This window comes from Coenobita brevimanus, chromosome 93 (assembly GCF_032717465.1).
Source record: "Coenobita brevimanus isolate Jiangsu-jjx chromosome 93, ASM3271746v2, whole genome shotgun sequence".
In the NCBI taxonomy this organism is placed as follows: domain Eukaryota; kingdom Metazoa; phylum Arthropoda; class Malacostraca; order Decapoda; family Coenobitidae; genus Coenobita; species Coenobita brevimanus.
Window position 1 is genome coordinate 28715657 of NC_137046.1, and position 22308 is coordinate 28737964.

The 22308-nt window shown below is 38.5% G+C and overlaps 1 pseudogene; it reads left to right on the forward strand.

The window, feature by feature from the left end:
- The first annotated feature begins 2548 nt into the window (after positions 1 to 2548).
- On the forward strand, positions 2549 to 2667 carry LOC145412630 (5S ribosomal RNA; annotated as a pseudogene).
- Positions 2668 to 22308: the final 19641 nt, after the last annotated feature.

The window sequence follows — 22308 nt, forward strand, 5'->3', positions numbered from 1 at the left end:
TTTGGGGGAAAATTTAAATATTGTAAAGGGGAAAAGAAGAAAATTATTAGAGACAGGGAAGCACGGGAGGAATAGTAGTGCATTACAGTACTGTACTGGATTCTGCCCAGTGCTTGAAAACAGTTCTTTATTTACCTTGGTGGAAGCCAGGAATATGTAATTGGACTTCAACGACTCCTGTTTCTCATAAATAATTTGGGTTACATGTCCCAGAGGAGATCAGACAACCATTCTCTACCTCTCTCATTGTTATGTTTGCGTGAGAAACTGGGTTAGGATGATGGGTAAAGCCCATCTTTGTATATCTGATGGAACTGCTAATGATAATCCTGCATATTAGTAATCACTTGTTTGTCACTTCCTTATCTGCTTCAGATTCGGGATGTTGCATTAATTTCATCATCCACTTGATGTACTGTTTCCATCACATGACTGTACACAGAGTGAAAAGCCAAGTGATATCCTGTAACCCAGAAAACCATTTACTATGATGAGTGGTAATCATATAACCAGTTGATGCCTGGTAGTCTAATGGTTCAGGGCTCTCCAACCAGATGGAATCCATAAGTGTTTAGAAATGTGTTGAGGTTTACTGCTCATGTACTGTCACTCAGGTATAAGCTTCACTGGTTACCGTTGCTCTAACTGTCGGGACTGAGTAGCATCACCACAGGTGTCTGTGCTTCTGATGTGGCAAAAATGGATTGGATGATAGATAGATAGCATTAAAATACAGTTTCAACTCTAATGTGACACAGTATATACATTACTGAACAGATTAACAGCAATAAGTTATTGCAGAGGAAGTTGAGATTAACAGCAATGGACTGTAAAGAAAATAGAAGTGCAGTACCTGATTGTAAAACTAGGATTAGCACTGTACAAGGTTGAGGGAAAAGATTCTTTTATTCTGGAAGTAACAAATATGCTACAGAAAGATGGACAGAATCTAAGTATGGACATAAAGGACAAAATTCAAATGAAGTTGTGAATTACGTTGACACAGGAGATGGAGAGAGGAGTAGACAGAAGGAGAGTGAAAAATAAGGATTATGATAAAGAGGAAGTGAATGTGGATGTGATGAAAGTAAAGATAAGTCGTGAGAATTTCAAGGAGGGATAGGATAGGGATTTGTTGGAAACTGTTTGTATTTTAGAAAGAATAGTGGACTGGATACTATAAAATGTGTATGCAGGCATAGGAACAAGGTAAACTGCATCTTGAAATTGAAGGTTTCAAGTTGCTTTTCCTCTGTTTGTGGGAGAGCAAAAAAAGGTGGTTAACTTAGAAGTACTAGTGTACTGTACTTACTACATCAGAAAATTTCAGTTGCAAAATTATGAGTGGAAGTGATGGAGAAATTGTTGAGAAGTTAGTACAATACAATAAACACTGGAATGGGTTAGGAATGCTGTACTTGTAATTGCCCCCACAAACAGCCATCAAAGAACCAAACTTAGTATAGTTAATTCAGCTCATACTCCTTTCTGTTTCTGGTACTTTGTGAGTAGTAGACAACTGAATCTACTTTTTATTGATGGCATGATTACAGCCTGCTGTTCATGTGCTGTTTAACTTAGATTATTTGTGTTGATTTTTATAATTGATAAGTAGGTATAATTTTTTCTTTGCTAGGATCATTTTTAATTGAATAATACTGTATTTTGTTTCATTTATAAAGGCTCCAACATGCTTGCATGCTTTGGCCATGGTCACCTAATGGGAGCTCTCCATGCTAGGTATTAATGCTTTTTATATGTCACATGTAACAGTTTCCAAAAAATCTTCTCCAGATGCAGTCTTGTGAGATGTGAGTAGCATGACATGGGAAAATAATTAACTGGTACCAAGTGATTAAAAGTGAACTTTTTTTTCTCCAAATAGCTCATAGTTATTGGCTTTAATCAAATATATGCTGCATTGTGGAATAAAAGTTGATCTATGGTATAAAATTGCCATATACATTACCACCATTCATATTCGTATACAGCAAAAGTCCAATCATTCGGCAGCTAATTATTTAGTAGATCCGATATTTCAGCAGTTTTGAGAAATAGTCTTGTTTACAAAAGCCTTTGACTGCTTGGCAGATATTCTGAATCGTCTCGGCAGTCCAGGAAGTGTGATCTGTGACTTGTAGGTCTACTGTGTCATTATACTTGTATATGTTCACTAATTTCTATATTTTTCAGATTCAGGCACAGTATTGTACTTTATTGATTACAGTATTGTACAGTATCATACAGTATACAGTACTCTGTCCAATCATATTTGTAATAATATAAGTAGTGATGGCAGGCAGTGTTCACTATTACATATAAGGTACTGAGTGGGTAGGTTTTTATTATTCAACAAATCCGGTTACTGTATTCAGCAGTGGCCCGGTCCTGTACATGCCGGATAATCGAACTTCTGCTGTAACAGTTTTTCCAAGTACAAAAATACAAATTCTTTTTTGTCCTTCTCTCAGATTTCTAGCATCATCACCATCAACTCTAAATACTATTGATTTTTGTTTATTTATGAATGGTTTATACAATTGTAACAAAACTCGGCCATGCCACGTTGAGTACACCGCTTCCCGTCCGATCAGCGAAGTTAAGCAACGTTGGGTCTGGTTAGTACTTGGATGGGTGACCGCCTGGGAACACCAGATGCTGTTGGCATCCCTACGTGTCAAGTGGGGTCGGTGGAGGATTAGTGCCCCTCCCTGTAAAACAATTAACTCTAAGCCCTTGGCCACCCCGATTGGGATACATGGCGTCTGGCAATGAATGAATGAAAAAACAAAACTCCAAACCTTGACAAACTTTTTTTTTTTTTTTTTTTTTTTTTTAATGAAACTACACACACAACCAGATTTAGTAGCTGACAACTGAGTTTTATCCAGCTTGATGTCTTCTGAGGCCACTTTTGTTTTAGTTGTCGTTGTTGTGAGGGTTAAGGGCAAGGTAGCAGAACTGCAGTTTCTTACTGTTGGTGAGCCGATGAACTAATCATCACAATGGCATACCAGCAACAGTCCATTGTTGAGTGTCCTCAGATTACCATAGCTGGGTAAATATGCTTTTGTGATGTACAATGCAAAAAATTAGGTAGAATAAGCAAGCCGGTATAAATAGTTAATGAAATGAAGGGGAAGACATTCAGATGGTGTGTAGGCCATCCTGCAACTGCAGCCATAATGGCCAAAGATACCAGGGATGGAGATTCCCAACAAATAAACATTGATCACCTGAAGCAGAAGGGCCACCAATATGTCAGAGACTGGATCAATATCAGGCAGGGTTGGGACAGACGAGGGGGACTGAGTCTGAGATGGCATCTAATGGGACTCTGGGCATGATGAGGGTGGTTTGCAGTCCAACATAGCATTAGGAGCAGTAGCCTGATCCAGCTACACATCATGTAAGATAACCCGAGCTGGAGGGGGGCACCGTCTCAAAGATGGTCTCCAGGGAACATGGAGCACAAAGGACAAATGAGAGGTTGGGGCATTGGTCACTTTCAAGGTCTGGGTGTCTGGCTGCAAGTCAGTGTCACCATTATGGAGAATGTGGGAGTAGTGATTGAATGTGGGCACACAGGTCATCAGTAGTGGGCAAACAGGAACCGATGATGTCTGCGATTGTTTGGTGGGGATCGTTGAAGCCAAGGACACAGGGTAGATAGGCGTGTTAAGAGACCAAAGCTGTACATTAACTTCCAGTACTGTATTTAGGCCTTCCCCTCCTGAGCAACTGTGTGGATCAAGGTAGCCTTTCCATAAATCGGGCACAGTTTAGAAAGAACTCTGATCATCCACACATAGGTAGCAGCTGGACAGATTGGTGCAGGCCCTTCCCTCTAAGTGGGATGAGTGAAACCCACAACACATCAAGCAGTAGACCTTGTACCAAGAGGTAACATTGCCGTGTCCAAATAGGTAACTTTTAACATTGCAGAAGAGGAAGGGTATAAGAGCTAACTGGGTAGACTGTGTGCTCTAAGGTGACCTTGGGGGGGGGAATAGGGCCAACATAGCAAATCCTAACTCCCACCTGTCGTCCTTTAATGGTACCCTTTTAGGAATGCAATTGACCTCTAGGATCTCAGCATTTCTCCTGCCTTGAGGAGGGGGGCGCAGAGGTAGAGCGTCGAGCTCGTGGCAGGGAGGTCGTGAGTTTAAGACTTACACAGGCCACCGTGCCTGGAGTGGTAGCATACTCCTGTAACCTAGCGGGGGCCATATGGGCATAGTTGCCTAGCTTGGGGATTAAATCCTGCCTTGAGGACGTAAGACATACAAAAGATCAGTACAGTAGTAGAAACATCCACTGTATTGGGACCAGTCCAACCATGCATGATGTCCAACCCAGGATGGAGAATAATCCTTCTGCATGTAACATCATGCATCCAGGGTGATTAAACTCTAAGCCACTTTTGTTCTCCTGACAGAGCACAAATTGAAAAGTTAATGGTAGGGTACATAAAGTTTTGCAAACACTCTCAGGAATTTGCTTAGATTTATTAATCAGTGTGTGTGTGTGTGTGTGTGTGTGTGTGTGTGTGTGTGTGTGTGTGTGTGTGTGTTCACACGCGCACATGAGTGAGTGAGTGAGCGAGCAGGCAAGTGAGAGAGCATATTGATATCCATCGAAGAGGTGTTTTAATTTGCTTAGATTTATTAATCTGTGTGTGTGTGTGTGTGTGTGTGTGTGTGTGTGTGTGTGTGTTCACACGCGCACATGAGTGAGTGAGTGAGCGAGCAGGCAAGTGAGAGAGCAAATTGATATCCATCGAAGAGGTGTTTTGGCCACTTTATGTTCCTTTGACAGTGAAGTTCCAACACCCTGGTAGGGAAAATGCCTTGTGAGTGCCAGGAGCAAATGTGAATGTTAAAATTATTTCTGTAAATTTTTTATCAACTTTACATTATCAGTCATCTTTTTCCCATGGCAGTGACACCAAAATGGTGAATATACTTTTTTGCTTAAGATTATTTTTTTAATTATGTGAGAATTAAGAGACAATGTGTTAGATTAGTGATGATCACAATTCACCCGTACCATACTGTAATATGAATTTGTGAGCCAAAAATACATGAGAGTTGAGGGAGCACTGTCATTATCTTTAGTGAATTGTGAAATTTGAATTACATTGTGCCAGTATTTTCACAGTTTCATTAAAAATCATAGCATCACATTTCCTGTAGAATGGAGAAATCTTTTCTTGTAAGTAGATATAAAATGCAGAATGAAATTATCATTTGCAGGTTATTTTGCAGTGCCAGAGATTAAAACGCTAAGATGACTTGATGCCGTCATGATGCTTCCTGGTTTGGCCTATGTGCTAGGAACAGTGACTTTCTCATTATATGTGAGATATTAGCATGTATATTACTGTATTACCTACAACATTGAGTGAACATCCAATATTCAGGTAAATCATATGGGTAATGTACAAAAATGGTTTCACCATGTCAGTCTGTAATTTATTACCTACAACATTGAATGAACGTCCAGTATTCAGTTAAATCACATGGATAATGTACAAAAATTGTTTAAATATGTCAGTCTGTGGATCTCATCCAACTGTTAACAGCTGTTAAAAAAATGAGTGTGTTTCATCAGATGTCACCACTAGTGTAGCTTAGGGCACAGACTTACCCTTGACCTATTACTCCATAAGGCATAGCCCACTGGTTTTAATAAAATAATTTAGTTGCATTGTAAACTTACTTTGTATATTTACCATGTTAAAATATTTATTGTATATAAAGGTGAATGTAGGGAAGAGTAAAGTTATGGTCTTCGAGAGAAGTGAAGTCAGTGAATGCACAGTGAGGTTGGATGAGGAGGAAATGGAAAATGAGTGCAAATGGGTAGTATGATGAGTAAGAATGGAAGTTTAGAGAGTGAAGTGCTTGAAAGGGTACAACAAGGAAGAAAGGTTGCTGGTTCCTTGAAAGTAGTGATAAGAAACAGGTATGTGAGCATGGAAGTGAAAAAGTTACTACATGACAGCATTGTGATACCAACTGTAACGTGTGGAAGTGAAGCTTGGACCTTGTTGGAGGGACAGAAGTAGAAATAAGTGCAGTAGAAATAAGTTATTGAGCCTTTGGAGTCACATGGAGAGACAGACTGACAAATGAGGAAGTGAAGAAGCATTGTGGTGTGGATGTGAATGTGATAGGAAGTGTTAAGAGAAACACATTGAGGTGGTTTGGCCATATGGAGAGGATGGAGAGTGAGAGACTGATGAGGAGAGTGTATGTGAGTGAGGTGGAGGGGGAGGAGAGGGAGGGGAAGGCCAAGGATGAGATGGAAGGATGGAATGGAGAGGTATATGAGAGAGGGGGGTGTGAGCTGGGAGCAGGGCAGTGAAATGGCGGGGGACAAGACAACATGGAGGCAATTTGTTTGTGGCCACCCCTTATGGGATTAAGGCGTTTGGCAGTAGATAGATAGATAGATAGATAAATTATTTACATTATCCTATACTTTCTGTAGGTGCAGGGCTACTTTTTTACAAATAATTAAATATTAGGTTTAATGAAAACCATAGAATGCTTCCTCTTAAAGGTTTTGGAACAACCCCTACAAATTGAGGGAAACCTTACCCTACTTAAACTTTTTGCATTCCATTTTGATATAAGGATATTGGGAAGGACCTATATTATCTATAAGAATATGGCTGTATGTTTCATTGAACTAGCTGTGCAAGTTGTTTTTCAGTAATATGACATCAGTGTTCTTTGGTATCTTGCTTGCTTGTAGGTTGTTGGTAGTCACTGCCTGCTAAAAACTATTGACTGATCTGACAACATTTGCTCACAGTTGCAAGCATTCAGCCACTGGCAGTGCATGAGATGAAGTACTGTACTGGTAAAGGAATTGTGTCACATAAATAGAGCATGTCACAGTAAGGTCCACTTATGCCAAATGGTAAAATAAAAAAATAAATAACAGATGGATATCACAGTGACTAATAATAGGACCTCTCTAATTATTACATGTTCCATGAATTAGTGATACTGTGCACAGGTATGGCATACTAAATATTAAGAAACTTTTTTCGATACCTTTTACAATCAGCAGCACTTGAGTACTGTTACCCATCAAGATTGTGTTCAGATCAACTTAGGGGTGGCTGGGCTGCGTACGTATTCAGTAAGAGAGGAACTCCATGGTTCTTGCTCTTCAGTACTCCACAAAATGCATGATAATGTGAACCAGAGAAGCAGCAAGAGACAATCCCTGAGTCTCTGTTGGTTAAGATTCAAGGTAGGCTCTTCTGGTAGTCCACAACATCACTTTGTAAGTCTGAGTGAAGTTAATGCAGTCAAATACAGTAGTCCCTGATTATCCAATGTTGCATTACCTGACAAATAACTCTATTTGAAAATGCAAAAAATCTAGGTGAATTAAAGCAATATTAATTTATTACAGTATTAACTAACAGCATGCGGGACCAAATTTTTCAAACTGCCTGCCACTCCCTTCCACCCACACACCACTGACAGTGCCCGCCAAAACACAGTCCAGCCTGCCCACTCCACATTGATACTCAGTAAGCCGTCTGGTGTAGGTGCATGCTAAGATTTTCATGGAGTTTGTGCCCTTTGTTGCCGTACCAGAGCTTTTGCAAGGGCTTACGTTGCCTGCCCTCATGCTAGAATATGTGTGAGTTGCTCCCCCTTCTACCAAGCACGTGAGGAACATCCTGTCCCTCAAGAAGAAGTGGAAGATAATCAGGCTATTCGACAAAGGCTAGTCAGTGAATTGTGTGGTAACGCACTATGGCATCTCTACACCACTGACCACATGCAAGTACAGTAATCAATAATATCTCCTATAGTACCACAGTATGGTGAGTACAGTATATAGTAACTATATACAGTTCTTTATTGTAAAATACTGTATTGTACTATATGTCTTTTATTTATTGCATTATTGCATATCTGTTTTTTCCAGCATGACTTAATGTATATATTGTATACAGCACATCCTCGTTATACAATGAGGTTGCGTCTGAAAAAAATCCATCACATCATAATTTCTTGTATATTAGTATCAAGTCAATTACAACATGGGTTCAGTGGAGATATGGTTTTAGCCAAGGGTCACCCACTCAGTGTTTAAAGCTATATACAGTTCTTTACTGTAAAATACTGTTTTGTACTATATGTCTTCTTATTTATTGCATTACTGCATATTTGTTTTTTCCAGCATGACTTAATGTATGTACTGTATACAGCGCTTCCTCGTTATACAATGAGGTTGCGTTTGAAAAAAATCCATCACATAATATTTCTTGTATATCAGTATCAAGTCAATTACAACATGGGTTCAGTAGGGATATGTTTTTAGCCAAGGGTCACCCACTTAGTGTTTTTTGATCCATCACATAATTTATTGTGTATCAATATCAAGTCATTTATAACATGAGTTCAGTGGGGATACATTTTTGGTCATGGATCAACACCACACAGCTGTTCCATCATTAACACTAACACGCTCAATAATGACAAGTGGGAAAGCCATCTATAAAGAAACAAATGATGGTAAACTTACATGAGGACAATTGTGTAAGCAAAAACAACATTCGTATATCGACCAATGAAGCGTCATATGGGATCTGCAGCATCATGTATGCAAAAAGTCTGTTGTACAGTACAGTGAGCCCCTAAGTTTCGCATCCAATTGGTACCATGAGATTGGCGCGAAACCTGAATTTCACAAACAGAAAAGCATTAAATGCAGTGGTAAAAAAATTTAATTGGTTCTAGACCCCCTCCCAGGGTCACTCTTTTTCTGCTTTTGAGATATGTTCTCATAAAACAAGATACCAGAATAACCAACAACCATATGAATATAATAAAAATGTTAAGAAATGTTAAATAAATGGATCACCAGCCTGAAAAATCTTTGTCTTATCCTGTAACGAATACTTTTTTCTATTCACACTGACTCCATACAGTACTCATGATGTTCTTTTCTTTTCTTCCCTCCATCCTTTGAACTTCCTGGTATATCACCATCACCACTATTTTGTGGTCCTCCAATGAATGAAGAGGAAGCCATAATACAGTACAGGTAGACTACACGAGAACAATAGCTGAACGAAGGGAAAGGCAAAAAAAAGTGATCCCGGCTGCGGTCACTACCTCAGCACCACACACACACAGTCTCACGGCTGGCAGGAACTGTGAAAACAACATGGTAGACAACAGCTTAGAAATTATGTCTGGCAAAGGTGCAGGCCCCAATGGAAAGCATAGTGCAAGTGAATGCACTGAAGAGAAGGCTAAGAGGGTAAGGCAAAACCTTCCCCTTGATGTTAAGTTGGATATAGTGAAGTATCAGAAGACCGGATAAGGGTCCAACAGGATTGCCGATGCCCTTAAGCTGCCCCAATTGTGTTTACCATTAAAAAGAAGCCTGAAGCAATCCTCCTAGTTGATGAATAGGTGTCCTCCCGGACTGCAAAACAGGTGATGAGGATAAGGGTCCCTCTCATGGAAGAGATGAAGTAGCTACTCACACTCTGGGTAAAGGACCAGAATTAGTGGAGAGTACCTCTGGGGATGAGCTTTATTTATGCCAAGGCTCTGTCCTTGTGGAATGAGCTGAAGGAGAGGATGGGATAGAGATGAAGGGGTCATTCAAAGACAGCATGAACTGGTTTGACCAGTTCAAGGCTCATGCTGGCTTGAGGAACATAATGCTACATTGTGAGGCAGTCAGTTCCCATAGCTGCTCAAAAGGTAGATTGAGAAAGGTTGTTATAGAGCAAAGCAGGTTATCTTCTCATCTTAAACTGGACATTTTGGAAATGAATGTCAAAAAGGGTTTTCATAAGTGAAGACAAGCATGTGCCTGGTTTTAGGGCAGCAAATGACCATGTGACATTCCTCTTGGGAGGAGGGGTGGAATGCTGAGAGCGACCTCAAACTGAGGCCACTACTAGTCTACCACTGGGAGAATCCTAGGGCATTGGCTGGCTTCGTGACATGGAAGTCAAACTCCAAAGCATGCCTCACCGCCTCCCTCTGCGTCACCTATGTCACTGGCTCATGCTCCAGGACAATGTCAGTAGGAACAGCTTAGCCACCCAGTTTCTCCTGGTGGTAGACAATGCCTCTAGTCCCCCCATCAGCATGGAATACTGGGTCAGTGACAGCAAAGATAGATGGTCAGGAACAGGTCCTTAGGGCTGATGAAATGGGAGCTCCGGGTTTCCATCACGAGCTTGCCATCCACCTTGGGAGTATTGCCCTGTTCGACTAGCGCTACAGTCTATTTCCTACAATTGCTTTCCAATTGCCTCATTGCATCACCCTCCCACTGCCTCATTGCCTCACTCTCCTGCTGCCTTATGGCATTGCTCTCGTGCTGCCTTACCACATCATTCTCCTGCATCCGTATTGCATTGCTCTCTCCATCAATTATCACTTGCTCCGAACGACCATGAATGAGTGCCCAGATATACCAGCTGTATTCCAGCATAGTGAGAACTTGGTCCGGCAAAGGAACAACTTCATGTAAGATGGTAACTTTTTAGACGTTTTAGGTTGGATGACCCTTGACCAAAAACAGATACCCATTGAATCCATGTTATAATGGCAACACTATATGACCAGTTGTCATTTGACATAACCCAGCTGTATAGTGAGTTGGACTGTAATCTGTTGTGGTGTGAATGAGTGACGGCATCAGTGGTACTGATGTCAGTGTGCTGGCACTAAATGAAACTTCAGATGTCTTTAATTCGTAGCATAGGTAGGCACGCTTGCATTTTTTTTTACTTCAGGCAGTAGTTTGCTTCCAGATGGAAGGCATAAGGAGGAGAAGGTGGGAAATAGGGTATTGTGGGGAAAAATGACTTTAGTCAGAAGATCAGAATGGAATTATAACTTCAAGAATTGTTGTGTGAGTTATGGTGTCAGTTGCAGCAATCCCATTGTTGTGGCACTAGATGAAACTTCAGATGCCTCTGATTTCTAGGTTGACAGTTTGGCATTTTCAATACTTTAAGCAGCACTGTGGTTACTGATAGAATGTACAAGAGGAAAGGGATATTTTGAAAGGAAGAAATTTGGCTAGGGTTCAGAATGAAATTCCTGTTGGTACAGTATAATCTGTAAAGCTTATCATATAGCAGCATGAACTTGAGCAAAATTACCACATATATGACTTTACTTGACAGAATCTCACACAAATGTTGGTGTCTTTTTAAAGATAACTTGAGGTTAATTCAGCATTTTTTGCCAGTCTTCCTCACATTTGCACCATCTCACCTCATGATATTGTAGGCACTCTTCTTAGACATCTGGTAGATGTAGGGTCTCTGAAGTTTTCTTGTTCAGGTTCTTCATTCATTCATCTGGGCTTTATATTAATGTCTGTCTTCTTTGGCATGGTAACTCTCACTTCAGCATCATTTACTAGAATGTGAGAAATTAGAAAAATTGTATCTAGAGCACATGGAACTGACTGCTCATGCTTTGCTTTTGCTTCCATCCCATTCTCATACACTCCTACAGTACAGTTATCCCTTGATTATAGAAGTTTTGTTATCACTGTGAGATGAAAGTATGAACTCCTACCAGCATACTGTAGCACATTTTTCAGCTCAAAAAAGTTGTTATTGTAAACCAGAGAGCTGGTTTCTGCTGACATTGATGATGCAGTGTCTGTGGTTGCTGATGGCTTTGAGGGATTCAAAGAGGAGGCCCAACTCAAAGAGTTAATCTTAGGTAGTGGAGACCAACAACTCTCCACTCCCTTATCTCATAACCCTTTACCTCAAGCCCATCTCACGTCGTTCTCTGGTAAGTGTTTCATCCTTAGTCTGCCCTTTTCATCACTTTCTGTTAACCTAATGATGCTTATGTGTTTTTCTAGTACTTACCATAACAGTATGTCTGTATTTAGTGGACCCAAATTGTCATAAAAGGGAAAATTTGGGCTTGCACATGAGATGCCTGGTACCAGCTGTGTTTAATCTCGTAAGTTCATTGTATTCGTTATCGTGCAGTTTCATTTTCACATACTATGTTCGGTACCAATTATGCACAATAACTGTTGAGTCAGTTTTTCATCTCTCCTTTCCTTTTACTGTTACTGTGTCTGTTCCAAACTCAGTTAAGAATATGGTGTTCCAGTATAGGTGTGATTCCAAGCTCCTCTTAACTACCACCATTGACAGTAATAGGGCTTGAGTTACACTGTAGGGGATGGGAATGTGGGGTATTCTTTTGTCTTCTTATACAGTTTGCCCAGCTCAGTGGTGAAGAAGTAGAATGAGTATTTCCTGCATCATCTCTTGTGTCCTCCCTTATTAATGTTCATATTACTCCTTGTTTGACTGGAATCAAACAGAAGTATTGCATTGTACAGTAATGGCTAGGTACTGCCACCAGTAACTGCAGTAATTGGTTGTCTGGGTTTCTGAAGCATCAGTTTTTGGCTGATTGATTGAAACCAACTTATCATGGCAGTGTAACAGCAAAAGTCACTGAAAAAGTACTGTAATCTTTACTACACTAGGTTGTCTTAGTGTAGTATTGCATTGTACAGTAATGGCTAGGTACTGCCACCAGTAACTGCAGTAATTGGTTGTCTGGGTTTCTGAAGCATCAGTTTTTGGCTGATTGATTGAAACCAACTTATCATGGCAGTGTAACAGCAAAAGTCACTGAAAAAGTACTGTAATCTTTACTACACTAGGTTGTCTTAGTGTTCCAGGCATTTGAAAGACTGAGGTGATTATAGTTCGCAAAACTTTATGTAAGGCAGTCACTAGGTCAAATTTAACTCACAACGTTTGTCATCTTGGGTCTCTGATAAGTATATAAACCTTCGAACAGGTATGACAGTTGATTATGTGATATTAATGTATGTACTGTACTTCATTGTACAGCAGGTACAGTATTATAATTATTCACTTGACTTGGTTGATGCATTTTACTACTGGCAGAATTCACTGAAAGATGGTGAAAAATATTTACATAAAGATCAGTTGAAAGTATAGATAAAACTAAATCAGTATCATTATGTGTATGTTTTGAGGTTATTTGTACCTGTATTATTGTATGCAGTATACATAAGGTCACTCTCATAGTCTACAGTAGTACTTGTAATAAGAACTCCATCCAGCCAGTTATCATCCAATCCTGTATTACCCCATCAGGAGCATTGGAATTTAGGGATAGATACTTTAATCATGGATTTAATGCAAGGTGATCAGTCATTCATTCCAAAGTGGCATCATGTAGGCACCACACATCAACCATTCTTTGGTAAAACCCTGATGGGCCAGATCTAGTTGGAGATTCATAAAGAAATCCAATAATCCACCAGCTATTCTTTTTTTTTTTTTTTTTTTTGGGGGGGGGTATTTAATTAACACTTATGTAGTAAATGGTTCCCTGGGCATGGGGAGCCATTTGGCTTGTCACTTAGTTTGAGTTACCTGTAGGTGGCACTATATCAAATGAGTGGTTGATGAGCACATTCATTGCAGTGAATGGTACCATAAATTTTTTCTGACATGACCTTTTATACTATAGTCAGATCAACCAGTAATGAGTAAATGCATTATTCCTTGAACAATGTTCATAACTAAACAAACTGTGATTTTATTGAAAAATTATAGTACTGTACTGTATCTGCAGTAAAACTTGACTTCGATTGTCATTTATGAGAGTTATATGATCTTAAAGTATTGTAGTATCATTATGAACATATATTTTACTTAGGTTAAGAGTATAAAGAGAAGGAGGCTACTATATTCTGTAGGTAATGTCACAATATTTTTTCTACAATCAGCTCAAAGTATCCAGTAATGGCTTGTTTTGATACTATGCATGATTTTATACTTAGCGATGTGTTGGGCTGCAACCATATTTAATAAGATCTGATTGGATGATACATGTCATATAATTATAGTACTGTACATACTTGTGTACGAAAGATATTACTGACCAGTGATTATGTATTTAAGTAAGAAACAGTGAGTATGAGGGTACAAATGCACAGTTCAGTGACTTTGCACACATATTGTTTAGGAATTGTTATAAATCAACAACAACAACAAAAATCACAGTGGGATCGTGGATATGGTAAGGATAAGTAGAGCTTTATTCTCTTAAGCATATAATGAGTTGTGCACACCTGAAAATATCATGATGCAGTTCATATGGAAAGAGGTTAATCATAAAGAAAAACTTGTCATAAAATTACACACACACACACTAAATGATTTTTCATTATTAAAAGAAAAAAAATAATAAGTTTAAACAAGACTTGTTCAAACAGAAAAGAGAACCAAGATGAAAGAATGCGCTCAGTCATCTGAGGTTTGTTTAGACTACAGCAGCACGGGGAATGTAAGTACATACTCTGTACTTTTAGTATTGCAAAATGGATACATACTTTAGTAAAGCAAATTTGGAAAAGAAAAGGGATAAAGGTAGAAAGCAAAATGATGATTTCTACCAAGAACTGGTTGAAGTGGAGACTCACAATAGACTGGTTGAACGTGTACACAAACTAGAAATGGCTTTCAAAAATGAAATTGATGAAATAAAGAAGCAGATGCACTTGCAAAAGGAAGAAATAGAAAAACTAGGAAGGGAGGCCAACAAGAAAGACACAACCATCAGTGAACTAACAGTGGAATTGAGTACACGTAGGAAGAAAATGAGTGAAATGGCAAGTACAGTAGTCAATCACGAGAGTGTTATGGAAGAGTTCAAAAATGACACAGAGACGATTAGTCAAGTAAGTAGTCTTATAGACCAGAGCAGTGATATTGAGGAGAAGATAACACTGGTGAATGAAGCTGTGCAAAGCTACAAAAATGATGTGGAAACCACGTATGCTGAAATGGTGAAAGTAAAGAAAGACTTAGAAACAAGGGTGGAGGAAAAAAGCATTAAACAGGAAGTGAAAAGAATAATCCAAAACAATCCAAAGTTAGTCAGAGATTCAGTAGAGATAAACAAATCAATAGTAATCACTGGTATAGAAGAGGAAGAAGTAAAAAGCAAGATCACAAGAGACAAAAAGGAGATGGCAAATGTAATGAGCTTACTGAAAGAAGTATCAGAGGAAATCTGTAGTAAAGACATAGAGGAACTCAAAAGGTTAGGGAAATACGAGAAAAGCAGGACAAGACCTCTAAAGGTGACTTTCCAGAGTGTAAACACTGTGGAAGAGATACTAAAAAATGCAAAGAATCTCATGGAAAAAGAGGAGTTCAAAAATGTATGGATAAAAAGATGCCTAACACAAGAGGACCTGGAATTACTGAAAGAGAAAAGGGAGGAAGCAAAAAAAAAAAATGAGGGAAGATCAGAAGAGGAGAAGAAGAAATTTTTTTACAAAGTAATAGGATTGCAGGTACGAAAGTGGTACACAAACAGGATGGAATAAAAAGGAGGAAGGTAGTAAAACCATGTCATGACAAGTATATAAACAAGATGATAAAGTTGATGTACTCAAATGTGGATGGAATGGTATCTAAATTATTAGAGATGAATGATTACCATATCAGAGAAAATGAACCACAAATAATATGCCTAACTGAAACGAAATTAACACCAAGGATATCCAATGACATACTAAACTTAGAGGAATACAATATATGGAGAAGAGACAGAAATTTTAAAAAAGGAGGAGGAATTATAACATTAACTAAGAAAAATCTAAAAGTCAATGAAATAAAACTAGATATACCATCACAAGTAGAACTGATTGCAGTAGAGATCAACACATCTGAAGGGAAAGTAATTGTAGCCAATTTGTACATGCCACCCAGATCAAACACATGGGAAAGAGATGAATATGAGGACCTGGCAGAGAGTACAATTCAGAGTTTAAGATCATTACTACATAAAATGGAAGAGAAATCGGAAAGAATTATACTAACTGAGGATTTTAATACAAATATAAATTGGAATACTCTAGATATAATTAGCCAAGAAAGCTGTTGGGACCAAAAGCTCCTGGATCTCGTGCAAGAGTTTTTCCTAACGCAACATGTGAGGGAAACCACCAGAAAAAGAGGACTTGATGTACCTTCAGTGCTAGATCTAATACTTACTAGGCAAGAAAATGATATTGACAGTTTAATATATCACCCTCCACTTGGCAAAAGCGATCATGCAGTACTAAATTATAACTTCAGGATAGCATATGACATAGTTAACAGCAATGATAGTTACAAAAAGAGCCTAAACTATAAAAAGGGAAATTATCAAGACCTAAAGAAGTATTTCTTAGAAGCTGATTGGCAAATGAGCTTAGAGGACAAGATTTAAATGCTGTATATAAAAAATTTTGTGAATTTTATGAAATAGGAGTCCAGAAGTACATCCCACAGCACAAAGAAGCAGATAAGAAAATACAGAAATGGTTCAATACAGAATGTAAAAAATCAAAAGAAAGATGAGATTTGTTGTGGAATAGATACAGAAGACACAATAGTGAAAGGGCGTATAATAATTACAAACAGGCAAGAAACGATTATAAAAGAATAAGGAGGGAAGCCCAAAAACAGTTTGAGGAGGATATAATAAATAAAAGTAGTGATCAACCGAAGCTGTTTTACAGCTACATCAGAAGCAAAACCAAAGTAAAAGATATAATACAATCCATTACGGACGAGGGAATCACTTATACACAAGAGAAAGATATTTGTGAAGCACTAAATAAGAATTTCCAATTAGTTTTTACAGAAGAAAAAAATTTGGAGAGGGACTATGTGGAACATGCATGTCCACACATACTACCAGATATACAAATAGCAGAAAAAGTAATACAGAAGGAGTTAAGTAGATAAGACAGAGGAAAAGCAAGTGGTCCTGATGAAATTTCATGTTGGGTACTACGAGAATGTGCAAAGGAGTTAAGTAAACCATTATTTTTAATTTTCAAGAAACCTGTGAGTCAAGATAAACTACCTGATATTTGGAAAAAAGCAAATATTGTCCCCTTATTCAAGAAAGGAAATAGACAAAATCCACTCAACTACCGACCAGTATCACTGACCATTGTTGTAAGCAAGGTATTAGAAAAGCTTATAAGAAAAGCTTGGGTAAATCATCTAGAAGAACACAGTATGATAACAGAAAGACAGTTTGGTTTCAGAAAAGGAAAATCATGTGTTACTAATCTGTTAAGCTACTATGACAGAGTAACAAACACAATACAGGAAAGAGAAGGATGGGTGGACAGTATCTATTTAGATTTCAAGAAAGCTTTTGACACAGTACCACACCAAAGACTTTTATGGAAACTGTACCATCAAGGAGGAATTCGAGGCAAACTGTTTTGTTGAATGCAAGACTTTCTCATAAAAAGAGAAATGAGAACAGTACTAAGAGGAAACTACTCATCATGGAAAGAAGTGACTAGTGAAGTACCACAGGGTTCAGTGCTTGCACCAATCATGTTTTTAGTGTATATAAATGATATAAACAGTAACACTGGAAATGAGAGCTGTCTGAATATGTTTGCAGATGATGCAAAAATACAAAGGAGAATTACTAACACAGACTCTTGTAAAGAGCTACAAGAAGAATTAAATAAACTTCATGAATGGAGTAGTACATGGCAAATGGAATTCAGTGTGGACAAGTGTCATGTAATCAAGTTTGGTAAAAGTGGAAAAAGACCTGATTGGGATTATAAGTTAGGAAATAAAACCCTATACACATCAGAAAGAGAGAAAGACCTAGGTGTGATTATCAATAACAGACTATCTCCGGCTGACCACATCAGCGAGAAGGTACGGAACATGTATACACTGCTTGCAAATATGAGAATAGCATTCACATACATAAATGAAGACATGCTAAGAAGGATAATAACATCATTCATTAGACCAACCCTGGAATATGCATCAGTAGTCTGGAGTCCTCATCTCAAAAAACACATAGACAAGATTGAAAAAGTTCAAAGGGCCGCTACAAGATGGATACCAAGCTTAAGGGACCTAAGCTACGAAGAAAGACTAAATAAACTGAATCTACCAACACTACAGGAGAGAAGGAAAAGAGGTGACGTGATAATGCTATATAAGTGCATATCAGGAAAGGAGAAAATAGACATAAATGATTGCTTAACATATGGAGAAGCATCAGCAAGAGGACACTGCAAAAAACTGCATAAGAAGAGAGGTGATAAAGACGTAAGGAAATTCAGTTTCCCAAACAGAGCAACTGATCAATGGAATGCACTACCGAATGAAATAGTGTGTGCCAAAACAATTCACAAATTTAAGAATATGTACGATAAATATGGTTTAAGACACGGGACAGTATAAGCTTGACTCGTTCCTGTAAAGATACAATTAGGTAAGAACACACACACACACACACACACACACACACGGGAAGAAAGGGAAATAAACAACAAATTTTTGGAAGAAAACGTAGTGAAAATGCTGAAGAAAACAAAAAAAATAGTGAGAGAAACTGTAGAAAGGAACAAATGTGTTGTAATATTTGGAAACAGGGAGGAGGAAGAGAAGGTTAGATCCGTGAGACTCGAGAAAGACACGAACCTGGTAAGAGGAATATTAGGCAAGATTGATCCCAAAGGAGACATGTGGGTAAAAGAAATTGAAGAAATAAGGAGAATAGGACCTTATAAGAAAGGGGAAACAAGACCAATGAGAGTCAAGTTGTCAGCAGAAAGTGTAGTAGATGATATACTTAAAGTGACCTGGAAACTAAGCAAAGAGGCAGGGATGGAAAATATTATAATAAGAAAAGATCTGATTGAAGAAGAAAGAGAAGTTTTAAAATCATTGAAGGAACAAGTAAAGGAAAAAAATGACAAGAGGACAGAGGAAAAATGTAAAACTTTTTTTTTGGAGAGTGATGGATATGAAAGTAAGGAAGTGGTATGTGAGGAAATAGAAGTGAAGGAAACTAAGGGGGATGGCTATGAAAGATCAGAAATTGAGGAAGTGGTACTGACGGAGGGAAGGAGAGAAGATGGTATAAAAAACATCAAAAATAATTTGAAGGTGGTATATACTAATGTAGATGGTTTAATATCGTCAAGGCTTGAAATTCAAGATTTCTTGAGAGAACATGAACCTGATGTCATGTGCTTTGTAGAGACCAAATTAAGAGAAGATATTGTTCATTTTGGAGATGGTACATACAAACTGTGGAGAAGAGACAGAAAAGAAAAAATGGGAGGAGGAGTGATGATAGCAGTGAAGAACAACATAACTGTAGATACCGTGGAAATGGGAGAAGGCAGGGCTGAAGTGATAAATATGAAGCTAGAATCTGGAGAGAATGGCATGAGAGATATGGCAGTAGTGTATGTTCCCCCTAAGACAAGAGCATGGAATAATGACGAATACCAGGAGATGTTGTCAGATATGGCTGGTTATATACAAAAAATAATTGAGAAAAGCAACAATATAACTTTGGTGGGTGACTTGAACTGTAAGGAAGTGAACTGGGAGGAATGGGACTCAGGAGGCAGCGAAGATTCGTGGGGCACTTTAATATTAAATATAATAATGAATAATGTGATGACGCATTGGGTCAAAGAAGAGACACGGTTCTGAGGTGAGGACACTCCAACAAGGTTAGACTTGCTCTTTACCAAAAAACCCGATGTAATAGAATCATTGAAATATTTCTGTCCTGTAGGAAAAAGTGATCATTTGGTCATTAAGTTCCAGATGATAATAGGGAACGTCCAGCCAAGAGACGAACTTCACAGGCAGGGAAGATACAACTTTGGGAAAGCAAATTTTACAGGATTGAGAAAATTTTTTGAAAATGTGGATTGGAGAAAATTCAGAGAAACAAGAGAGATACAGAGGAAGTGGGATATCTTTCTAGACCTCTTTAATTTGGGAGTGGAAAAATTTGTACCAAGAGTAAGAGGGAAAGAACACAGGAAAAAGGAGTGGTTTAATAGAAAGTGTATGATACCAAAAAAAAAAGAGAGATAAGGCGTGGAACAACTGGAGAAAGAGAGGTAACAACAGAACAAAGGAAGAATATAAAAGAACTAGAAATGAATACACAAGAATATGTAGAGAAGAAGAAAGGAATTTTGAAAAGGGTATAATAAACAAATGCAAGGATAAACCCAAACTGTTTTATAGATTTGTTAATGGCAAACTGAAACAAAAGGAAGGAATCGCCAAACTGAAAGTAGAAGGAGAGGTGTTTAAGGATGCGGCAATGCAAGCAGAAATAATGAACAACCGTTTCCAGTCAGTTTTCACTAAAGAAAAGGAAGGGGAGGGAGTGATTAGAAATGTTCCGGTGATGAAAGATATAAAAGTGGAGGAACAGGAAGTGTATAAATTACTGGAAACTCAAGATGTAAGGAAAGCCCCAGGACCTGATGGAATTTCTAATTGGGTACTGAAGGAATGCAGAGAACAGCTGGCGGATAAAATTCACAGTCTAATTGTGTGTTCTCTGGAAGAGGGGAAAGTGCCACAAGAATGGAAGAGGGCAAATGTGGTACCAATTTATAAGGGAGGAAACAGGGAAGAACCCCTGAATTATAGACCAGTGTCTCTAACCAGCATGGTCGCAAAATTGTGTGAGAGAATCCTGAGAGACAGATGGATAAAATATCTGGAAGAGATGAATATTTTGGCTGAAAGTCAGTATGGATTTAGAAGTGGAAGGTCATGTGTTTCCAACTTACTGAGCTTTTACTCAAGAGCGATTGATGTGGTACAGGAGAGAGATAGTTGGGTGGATTGTGTGTACTTAAACTTAGAGAAGGCCTTGGACAAGATACCTCATAATTGACTAATGTGGAAACTAGAGTATATAGGAGGACTGAAGGGGAAACTCCTGGAATGGATGAGAGACTTTTTGAGAGACAGACAAATGAGGACAGTAATAAAGGACAGGATGTCTGGATGGAGGAAAGTAACAAGTGGAGTCCCTCAAGGCTCAGTGTTGGCGCCAGTGATGTTCCTGATTTGCGTAAATGATATGGTAGATGGAGTGAACAGTTATGCAAGTCTATTTGCTGATGATGTAAAGATCTTGAGGAAGGTAGAGGTTGAGGAGGATTGTAAAATGCTGCAGGAGGATCTGGATAGGATATACGATTGGAATCGGATGTGGGAAATGAAATTTAATGTAAAGAAATGTAAAATATTGGAAATGGGTAAAAGTACCAGGAGGCCATCACTGAATTATTTGTTGGGTAATGAATTAATCACAAAAAGGAGAGAAGAGAAAGATTTGGGAGTGCTGGTCCAAGATAGTTTGTCACCTGAAAAACACATTACTGTAACAAGATAGTTAGAGAGACGTATAAACTCTTGACTAACATAAGAGTAGCATTTCATGATATGGATGAGGAGATGATGAAAAAATTGATAGTGGCCATGATCCGCCCCAGGTTAGAATATGCAGCGGTAGTGTGGTCCCCACACACAAAAAAAAAGATATTAACAAGACTGAGGGAATACAAAGAACAGCAACCAAGATGGTCCTCAGTCTGGCAGATCTGTCACACAGAGAGAGGCTGGAAAAGCTAGATTTGCCTTCCTTAGAGGAAAGGAGAAAGAGGGGAGACATGATTGCAGTGTTCAGGACCATGGTGGGAGTATATAAAATTGACCGAGAAGACCTGTTTGTATGGGATAAGAGAATAACATGTGGACACGGAATGAAATTGAAGAAGTCAAGCCGGTTGAAGAATATCAGGAAATATAGCTTTCGTTATAGAAGTATAGACTTATGGAATAGCCTGGACAAAGAGATCGTCCATTCTAAAAACTTAAACGAGTTTAAAGCTAAATTTGACCTAATGAGAAACAGCAACGGAAACCCACGAGCATAGCATATTCCGTGTATATCACAATTAGGTATATTAAGTAAATACATAGATATTTGGAATGACTTAGACGAAGAGGTGGTGCAGGAGAAAAATATTCATGTGTGTAAGAGTAGACTAGATAAATATGGATATGGAGACTGGACAACACGAGCATTGCTCAATTCCTGTGTACTACAAATAGGCAGTAGGTAAATACACACACATTAAACCTGTGGCACAGTAAGGGACATAACCTCACTTTAAGACAGTGTGCATTATGTCAGCCAGGTGATTTGGTTAATACCACCAGTATAAAGTTAAGAGTTAACAGTTTTGAATTTTTTCACTCGGTTATTTGACATGTGTTATTGAACATTGGCTTGGATCATATATCATCATGATTAACAATCACTGGACTTTCTGTCTTGGATCATATATCATCATGATTAACAATCACTGGACTTTCTGTCTGTATAGGAAATGTTG